Genomic DNA, 10,552 nt, shown 5'->3' with positions numbered 1-10,552 from the left:
CTTTTGAAGAAATTCCCACACATATTTTTTGCTCCTCAGACCACAATATCTCTGCTGAGACAGAATTATTTTAATATGCTCTATAGCATCATCTGCAAGATTCTGGATTGTTTTTCACAATTTGGCCAGCCAGTTCTGTCAATGGCAGTTACTTTTTCTCCTCATCTTGTTGTTGGTCGTATTTTCCTTTAAATTGCCTAAATAAACATCTACAATGGTAGAGGGAGGCAATACTTTTTCAATGAGTGGTTCTCCTACTAACGTTTCCTCTGTTTCACGCAAAAAGATCTCTGGTGGTGGTTAAAAAAAACTTAGAAGAGACCCCGCATCTTCCAGGAAATCTCACTTTGAGTGACTTAATGGATGAATTAAAACTGTTGAAACCTTTCATGATGGAAACTGCAACTACTCTTTAACGTCTTGAAGACAAATTATCTTGTCTTGAGTCTAAGGTTTCAGACATTGAACTCCATATTGCAGAGTTTGGGGACACAACTTTGCAAGTAAATACAATGGCCAAGGAAATTGCCACCCTCAAATAACCAACAGAAGATTTAGAAAATCAAAACTGATGGAACAATCTTCATGTTTATGGTACACCAAAGGGATGGAAAGGGAGTGATTTGATTGCCTTTCTATATAGAAATTCAGCAAAGACAGTGGGTCTTACCAGGGTAATGATGCAAAAAAAGCAGGTAGTTTGGTCTGCTCACAGTATTTTCCACTCACAGGAAGTTTCCTCAGTCACAGTTGTTTGTTGCAAGGAATTTTTGAGCCTGCAGCCCTCGTTGACCACTATGAATGCAAAATACGGTCTTGCCCACCCATGCAACTTCAAAGTTACTTACAGGGACAGGATCACCTCTTTTGACTCTCCTGTCTAACCAATGGAGCCTAAGGACACTGGTGGCTCTTGAAGTTTTAATTATGTTTTGTCTTTTTTCATTCCTGTTCTTACTTCTTGGTTATTATTGTGTGACTGTATTTGCTTTTTAGCCCTTGGTTCTCTCCTTCTCCTCCCCTCAGGTCCCTTGTCTGTCGCCATTGGTGTTTTGTAATTGTTCTTTGTGATGTTGTCTAGTCTTCTTTCAATTGAATGTCCATCCCATGTTTCCCCTCCTGAATGGGTAAGACCTTTTTTTTACGGCTTGTGCATGTTGACTATTGCTGTATCTCATTACTGTCTTCTACTTCTCTGCCTTCTTTTTGATCGGACCAGGTTTTCCAGCTGGTTCATTCCTCATGGTAATCTTCTGCACTCCATCTACACTTCTGCCTTTTCCGCGAATTTTCGATCAATGGTTTTGGTCCTTTCGACTTTCTGCCATTCTTCTCTGGTTTTACACCTTGTGGATCTTTCTCAGACTAATTTCTTCTTCAGCCTTTCATTTCCCTTCCATGCCAGTTTTCCTTTTTTTTTTTTCTAATATCACGTCTCTTTCTTCTGTTAGGTTAAATCGGATGATATGTAGTTATGATGTAATGTTTTTCCCCATTTATGAGGTTACAGTTTTGTATCACATTTACCAATACTTTTTATGGATAGATTTAGAATTGTTTCTTGGAATGTCAAAGGCCTTCAGAGCCCTAGCAAAAGACCGAGAGTGCGCTCTCATCTCTCAAAACTTTTTTGTTGTGTTGCTATGCTGCAAGAAACTCACCTCCTTGAGAAGACATTGATATGTTGAAAAAAAGGTGGGTTGGATCTGTCTACTATTCTCCTGCTGCTCATCATACAAATGGTGTGATTATTCTGTTTCATAAAACTCTATCTGTTAACATTTTAAAGCTAGAAACTGATGTGGGTGGCAGATGGCTTCATCTAGGTGGAACCATCAATGGATGCCATTACTCCTTCTTTAATATATACAAGCCAACTGGGGTTGATATACACTCTTGGGATTCCTTTGCAACTAAATTAATGTTGGTCATGACTGTTAATCTTGTTATGGAGGTTGAGTGTTGGACCCCTTTCTAGATAGCATATCTGTCTTCAAATATATCTCTAACAATATGCAAAAAAGACTTTGCATAGAGCAGTTTCCCATAGAGTAATAGTTGATGCATGGCATCTTTATTAACCCGATGTTTTAGAATATTCCCTTTTTCTGCTAAACACCACTCCTCCTCCAAAATAAACTATATTTTTCAGGATAAAAATCTCATACAACATTTGATTCATGCTGAACCCAGCCCATCCTTGGCTCCAACTATGCCCCAGTGATAATTGACTTAAAGTCTACTAACTCCTCCACACGTGCTCACAGGTGGGGTTTGAATAATTGGTTGCTACAAGATCAGCAGTTTGTCATGGGAATTGAACAATTTATCACAATTTGTTTTTGTCAATAACATTAGTCCAGATATCATTTTTCACCATGTTTGGGACTCTCTCAAAGCTACAGTGTGAGGCTATATTATTAGCTCCATAACCCAAAAAAGTGGTTGCTGCCAAGGAAACCTAGACCCTTTTACAAAACATCAGGACGTTAGAGCATGAATACCACTCTTTGTCCCACAAAAAAGTTCTAGACCAAAGCATCCAAGCCAAACTCAGTTTTAACAGAACTTCCATTAACAATGATAGTAATGCTGTTTTAAAAATCAATGTATAGTGCTACAGCAGTTCCAATAAAGTAGGCAAGATGCTAGCCAATTATTTAACAGCCAAACATCAAAGATCTAAAATAGAAGTCACTCATGACTCCTCCGGTAATAAATTATTCAAAGACCAAGAAAATATGACTTGTTTCACCGAATGTTATGCCAATCTCTATACAGAGAACACACTACCCATTCAGGATTCCCTACATTCCGTTTTTCTCTCTGCTGGAGGCAGATATTTCCCATGTGAGTTATGTACATCAATTTCTAAACTCTCAAAGGATAAAGCACCAGGTCCGGAAGACTTTACAGTCGAAATGTGGTCCAAATTCTGAAATCTTTTGGTACCTAAAATCCTATTGCTCTTTTAACATCTTCTTGTCTCTGACAACATGGTTGGCTCTTTCTCTGAAGCCATAATTTGTTTAATTCCTTATAAGAACAAAGATTTGGCTGAGTGCAAAAATTACAAACCAATTTCCCTTATTAATACAAATTGCAAAATATGTTAAAAAGTCCTAGCACTACGTGCTAATAAACTAATCCCTTCTCTAGTTGGAATTGAGCAGTCCGGCTTTGTCAAAGGCTGAAACATTTCGGACAATTACTGCACGTTCTTAAACATTATTCACAGTGTCTTCAAAAGCAAAACTCCCTTAGTGGTGGTTACCCTGGATGCGGAAAAAGCTTTTGATCTGGTTTACTGGAATTTTATGGCATGACTTCAGAAAATGTTCTATGCCTCCCCCTCGACCTCGGTCTTCACTAATAGTCTTCCGTCTCCATACTTTTCCCTCACTAGAGGCAGCAGACAGGGATGTCCAGTATCACCATTACTTTTCATCTTGGCTCTGGAACCATGCTTAGATTCTTTGTGTAGATGCCAGATTCTTACTGGCTATATTCACTGACAGTTAAATATTAAATTTACTGCTTATGCAGAGGACATCTTGTTTCATGTTTTTGACCTTCTTAATTCAATCCCTGAGTTCATTTGACTATTGTCTTGTTAATGCTTGGTTCCGGGTTATGGACTTAACATAGATAAATCCGAACTTATGCCTCTCACCAAATATGGTCACAAGGATATCTTTAAGGATACTAGCTTCCTGTGGAATTCCTTCAATGTTAAATGTCTAGGGATTTTATATTCTTCTTCCATCAAGGGGACCATTAAGGCTAATGTAGAAGTTTGTGAAACTAAACATTTCTGCCCTTTCTGCTAAATGGTACACTATCTCTCATGACAGGGTAGACTAGACAAAATTAAAATTATGTTGTTTCTTATTATAAACATCTACCTTCAGATGCTTTACCTTCGGTCATCTCAAACCTTCTATAGATCCATTGACAGTTTAATACCCAAGTTCCTAAGGAACAAGAGACCGGGTCGGATCTTCTTATCCAGACTTAGGAAGCCAAAAATAAATGTTGGTGTTAACTTTCCCAACTTGTCAAAGTATCATTCTGCCTTTGTCCCCAAACAGATTTGGTCCTCCCTGGGTACATCAACTTCTACTTTCTATCTCCTCTGGCACTCCATCAAGCTTTTATTAATCTTCCCCTTTTCATTTTTTCAGTTTGCTGTTATTGCTCAAGCACCCAGTTTTATGTCTTCTCCTTTGTTAAATAATTCCAGTCATTTTGCTAAAAAGTTTTATCTCCAAGATATACACTTATTTTCAGCTCTTACTATTATCTCCTCTTTGGTACAATTCTAACATTACCATAGCCAACAAAGTTCTCAAATGCTCCCCTGGCTGGCTAATGGTATTACATCCTTTTCCCAGCGCTTCTCTAATAATCCCTTTATCTCCTTTGAGGAGTTACATACCTACTTCTGAATTCCCCTTTCTCATAGACACAAATATGCTCTTCTTTTAGACATTCTCAGACAAAATGACATAATTCCCTCTTGGATTTCAGCTCAGTCTCTTGGCGATCCTACAACACCTCATGATTTTTCCACAGAAGTCAAAGCTGCTTTCATATATAAGCAGCTTTTTACTTCAGACATAGATAAGGCCAACACCTAAACTGAAGTCACTTGGGAACAGGATTTTCAATCCACTTTCTTCATTACTTTATGGAATAGATTATGGCTTAAAATACATCATACTCCTCACTCTGCCAGCACTACTCTGACCTTGATTTTCTTTTGCAAAAGGTTGTATTTAACTCCTTGCTCTTTATTCAAAATGAAACTTTTGAACAACAACTGCTAGACTTGCAGTTATAATGGAGACTTTCTTCATGCGTAATTCCCCTGCCCAAAGCTCTCAGTTTTTTGGACGAAAGTATGGCACATGCTTTCTCAATTCTTCACTCTTTTATCTCCTTTCAACATAGTTCTTCTTTTTCTTGGAGGTTGTTCCCACATATGGTCTGGAGGCAAGGTTAAAGGTAAGTGGGTGGATTTTCTTCTGCCAGTGCCCCTTCAGGTTATTACCACGAATTGGAAGAACTTTAGGCCCATATTTATACTTTTTGAGTGCTGCATTTGTGTATTTTTTGGATGCAAAAGAGGCACAAACTTACAATATACAATTGTATTTTGTAAGTTGCGCCACTTTTGCATCAAAAAGCGGCGCAAATGCAGCGCTAAAAAAGTATAAATATGGGCCTTAATGTTTGTTTTTTAACAAGGTGGAACTTGATTTGTCATAACCATAGAGTGGATGCTGCTCATTCTCCCTCACTACAGATAGCTATTAAGAGACATTTGCTATGGCTGCCTTTGACTTCATACACATCAAATTCCTTCACCACTAATATCAGAAATGTTGAAGTCTCTAAACCTCTTGGCACCACAAAGACACCCCAGGTTCTCAGAGGAGCTAAGGGTCATGGTGGAGGAAATCATCCGGGTAGAGCCACAGCTATTCGGATCACAGGTACAACAGACATCCATTGCTAGGAAGATGGAGCTATGGCAGAGGATCGTGGACTGGGTCAACAGCATGGGACAGCACCCAAGAACAAGGGATGACATCAGGAAAAGGTGGAACGGCCTACGGGGAAGGTGTGTTCCATGGTAGCAAGACACCAGAAAGCAGTACAGAGGACTGGCAGTGGACCCCACCTCCTCTCTCACAACTAACAACATGGGAGGAGCAAGTCTTGGCAATACTGCTTCCTGAGGACCTGACAGGAGTAGCAGGAGGTCTGGACTCTAGTAAGTCAGATCTTTATTAATATCACCACCCTACCTGCACGCCATCACATACCCCCACCCCTACCCTCACCCCCATTACCCCACCACCTCACATACACCCCACTATCACAACCCACTCATCCCAATGTCAAGCCCTGCATGTAACGCCAATGCACGGACCCCCATCACAGACCTGCATGAAGACACATCACTAAAGCATGCACACGTGAGACAATCACCTAGCCCACACAATCACTACTCACACAAGGCTAAGCTGCCAGGGCAATAACAACCATAGAGGGCAACACAACCATGCTCAAGATGGCACACACAAAAACTATAACACTGCATTTACATCCCCACAGGTCCCCCATCCAACGTCACCGGAGAGGAGGTGCCAGCAACATGCAGTCCCTCCCCAGAAGAGGCCCACAGTGATGACAGCAGCTCTGGATGCCTGGATATGGATGATCAACCTGGCCCATCAGGGACCTCTGGACAGTTGGTTACCCAGGCACAGTCCCATACCACCACAGAGCCTCCCCCCTCAGGAAACACCACCACAGCACCCACCCAGCGTGCCACTACCACTGTCTCCAGGACATGTAAATCAGCAGTGTGTCCACCACTACAGTGACCCCAGGCCACCCCATAAAACACAGGACGATCAGGGACCTGGGGTCAGTGGCAGTGGGCACACTGTTCAGGGGACAGAGGCACAGGACAACAGGGAAGCTGGTAGGACTGCTGTGTGACAGGGGGAGGACAGGCCCAGGGAAGCGGCTCTCCAGGAGGCACTCACCAACATCCTAGGAGCATACCACCATTCCCAGGAAACGATGGGCCAGATACTGGGCAAGTTGCAGGAGACCCAGCGGCTGCAGGAGGGACAGTATCTGGGGATCAGGGAGGACCTGAGGTACATCCACACCACCCTGGTCACCATTGCAGGGGTGCTGGCAGACATGGCCAACACCATGAGGGAGGCAGTGGCACGCCATTGGGCACCTGACCCTAGCCACACCGATGAACAGCCCTCCACCTCCGCTGCCGCTAGTGAACAGGAGGCCCCGCAACAGGAACAACAGGCCACCTGCACCCCTCCATCTGCAGAAGGAGAACAACCCCACAAACGGTCCTGGCGATCCAGGCAGAAGCCAGAAAAGATTGCCAAGACCCCGCCAGTGGTCCCACTCGGTCTCCCTGTCCACATTGAACTGCCATTGCTCCACTTCCTATGCCCCCTTGGACAATGCACCTGTGATACAAATAGACTGGACTCTACCCTGAACTTTCTTCCATCAGCAACCCAGCACCTTGTAATACCCCCTCCACTTATTAGCACCTAAATAAACACCCTTGGAAAATGTACAAGTATGGAGTCTGCCAATTGATTGAAATATGTATTCATTTAACAACCAGTAAACATTACAATTCAACTGTACAGTAATGTACACATAGGTATGACCTGTAGGTGGCTGCAGTCAACACACCAGGAGCCAGAGTGGGGCACATATATCTGAAAATACAGATGCCAAAGGGTACAGTAAGTGGCCATACTAGTGGGAAAACAGTCTGCCATGTACAATGTCCAATACAAAACTGTCAATGGAAGGTGAAGTTACAGTGCCTTATCTGTGTGTCAATGGAAGTACTGTCGTATGATTGCTGTTCTGTTGTCCTCATCCTCTGCCTCCTCTTCATCACTGTCCACAGGGTCCACTGCTGCCACACGGCCATCTCCAGCCTCATCCTCCTGCAGAAAAGGCACCTGGCGTCTCAAGGCAAGGTTATGCAAAATACAGCATGCCACGATGATCTGGCAGACCTTCTTGTTAAGGCTAGCACAGGGAATCACCTGTTAGATGGAGGCAATGAAACCTGGCCTTCAGGAGGCGAAATGTCCTCTCGATTATTCTTCTTGTTCGCCCATGTGCCTCATTGTAACATTCCTCTGCCCTTGTCCTGGGATTCCTCACTGGGATCAGTAGCCATGAGAGATTGGGGCTCACAAGAGTCACCTGCAAATATCGATGGATACCTATTAGCCAAACACTAACCCTTAGGGCCAACACCATACCCATACACCAACATATACTGGGTGGGAACCATGGGCTCACCTATTAGCCACACCCGATGCCTCTGTAGTTGAGCCATCACATATGGGATGCTTCTATTCCTCAGGATAAAGGCATCATGCACAGACCCAGGATACTTTGCATTGACATGGGAAATGTACTGGTCCGCCAGGCACACTATCTGCACATTCATGGAGTGAAAGCTCTTTCGATTTCTGAACACCTGTTCATTTCTCCGGGGGAGGGGGGGACAAATGCAATATGTGTACCTTCAATATCCCCAATAATGTTGGGTATATGTCGCATTGCATAGAAGTCAGCTTTCACTGTGGCCAAATCCTCCACCTGGGGGAAAACAACGTAGCTGCGCATGTGTTTAATCAGGGCAGACAACACTCTGGTCAACCCTATTGAGAACTTTGGCTGAGACATTCCTGCTGACAAGCCCACTGTCACTTGGAAAGAACCAGTTGCCAAGAAATAGAGCACAGATAGGACTTGCACGAGATGGGGGATCCCAGTGGGGTGATGGATAGCAGATATCAGGTCTTGCTCCAATGGGCCACACAGCTCTGTGATTGTGGCCCTGTCAAGTCTGTAGGTGAGGATAATGTGCCTGTCCTCTACTATTGCCAAGTCCACCAGGGGTCTGTACACGGGGATGTCTCCATCTCCTATTAATCTGCAACGGTTGTAATCTAGGGGTGCAAAACGGGGAACAGCTGGTCAGTATTCCACATTTCCAAACTGTACACTGCATTGTATGTTGTGACAGAAACAGTATGTAGTTGGATAGGCCCAAATGGTACCTATGTGTACTGTGACACAGTTAGGTGCCATGGCCTGCCCCCCCCTGAAATGGTGTCTCCCCTTCCTGTGTGGATGGACATGTGGAAATGAGGTAATGCCGCTGACGTTGTGCGCCGTTGCGGGAGGCGGTCGAGTACCACCGTGCAACTTCTCATTAGTTGTCATTGGGCCCTATGGGTTACAGTTGTCAATGTGGAAGATCGCCGGCGGTGACGGTACACACCGCCGCTGACGTGACCACCATTTTCTATCTGTTCTCTCACTTGCTACCTGACATTCAATAGGAGAGGACCTACACTGCAAGTGCTGCTGTGACCTGTGTCTGGAACCGACCATGACTGGTGGATGGGGTCCTACCCCAGTACAGAATGCTGCATGGGCCTCTAGACCAACAGGTGAGTACATTGTGAGCACGATGCATGGGAATGAATGCATGGAGTGCTGTGTGTGAGGGCCTCGTGTGAGGGGGGGCTTGGTGGAAGGGTCCTGGGCAGCGTACTGCATGTATGGTGGGCAATGTCTGTGCATCAGGGGATGTGAGGGCTATGGTGGGCCATGAGTGTAAGAGGCTGGACGGTATGGCTGATACCTTTTTCTATGTTTATTTGTCTGCAGGTCAGTGCCCATCGGAAAAAGGGTATATGGCAGGCCATCGCCAAGGACGTGTGGACCCTGGGGGTCTATGGCAGGTGGAGCACCCACTGTTGCAAATGGTGGGAGGACCTGAGACGCTGGGCACGGAAGACGGCGGAGGCCTAGCTGGGGATGACCTCCCAACAAGGAAGGGGTGCCTGTCGAACTCTGACCCCCTGATTTTCTGCATACTGACAGTGGCCTATCCGGAGCTGGATGGGCTCTTGAGGGCATCACAGCAGCCACAAGGGGATGAGTACAGTTTCCAAATCTACTACTTGTGCGTGGTGGCGTTATCTACGGGTGGGGGATGTGGGACTGTGGGTGCCCCTAGGCCAGGCTGGACATTGCAGGGTAGGTCCCATGTTGGGCACAGGCTGATGAACACCATCTCCTACAAAGCTAATAGGCATCCACTACTGGGCAGGGGTCTGTGGGTGTCAGGTATGCTGCTATTGGCGTTAGGTATCCCTGTCCTTGGGTTTGTGACTAGCATTGTGACTGGTAGTGCATTGCATAGTGCATAGGCCTGGTACCTGTGTGAGGGTGCTGTGTACGCCAACGGTGGTGTTGGAGCATCCATTGACCAAGTGAATCCTTTGTCTCTCCTCCCTTTTTGTTTTGTCACCCTGTCCTTATGTGCATTAGCATTATCTGGCAGAGGAGCAGAGGCACTGGCGACCGAGGGAGCTGCATCCCACATGGCCCATGAGGCCGAATCCACCGACAGTGAGGGCACAGTGGGACGGAGGGCGAGGGGAGCACCACGGTGGAGACAGGAGGGGACAGTTCGGCCAGTGATGCCTCCTCCGATGGAAGCTCCCTGGTGGTGGCGGACACCTCTGTTTCCACACTAAGTACAGGTACAGCCGCCACCCCCCCTTCCAGCACCACCCTCCCAGCAGCCCCTCAGCAAGTTTTCTGTGCCCCCTCACCCAGGAGGGTGGGCATCTCCTTCGCCCCAGGCACCTCAGGCTCTGCCCCAGTCAGCCCTTCTGCCCTGAGTGAGGAGGCTATTGTCCACCTGTGATCCATCTCTGTTGGGCAGTCAACCATTGTGAATGCCATCCAGGGGCTAGCAGCCCATTTGCAAGAAACAAATGCATTACTGGAGGGCATTCACTCTGGCATGGAAGACACATCAACATGCACTGTCTCCACTGTGTCCCCCTCCTCCTCTTCGTCCACCACCCTCCCAGTAGCGTCTCCACTCACACCTGCATGCACTACATCCTCATCCACTACTGCCATCACCATCACGCCTACCACTACA

Source organism: Pleurodeles waltl, chromosome 5 (assembly GCF_031143425.1).
Source record: "Pleurodeles waltl isolate 20211129_DDA chromosome 5, aPleWal1.hap1.20221129, whole genome shotgun sequence".
Classification (NCBI taxonomy): Eukaryota; Metazoa; Chordata; class Amphibia; order Caudata; family Salamandridae; genus Pleurodeles; species Pleurodeles waltl.
Note: the sequence above shows the minus strand (reverse complement) of the source record.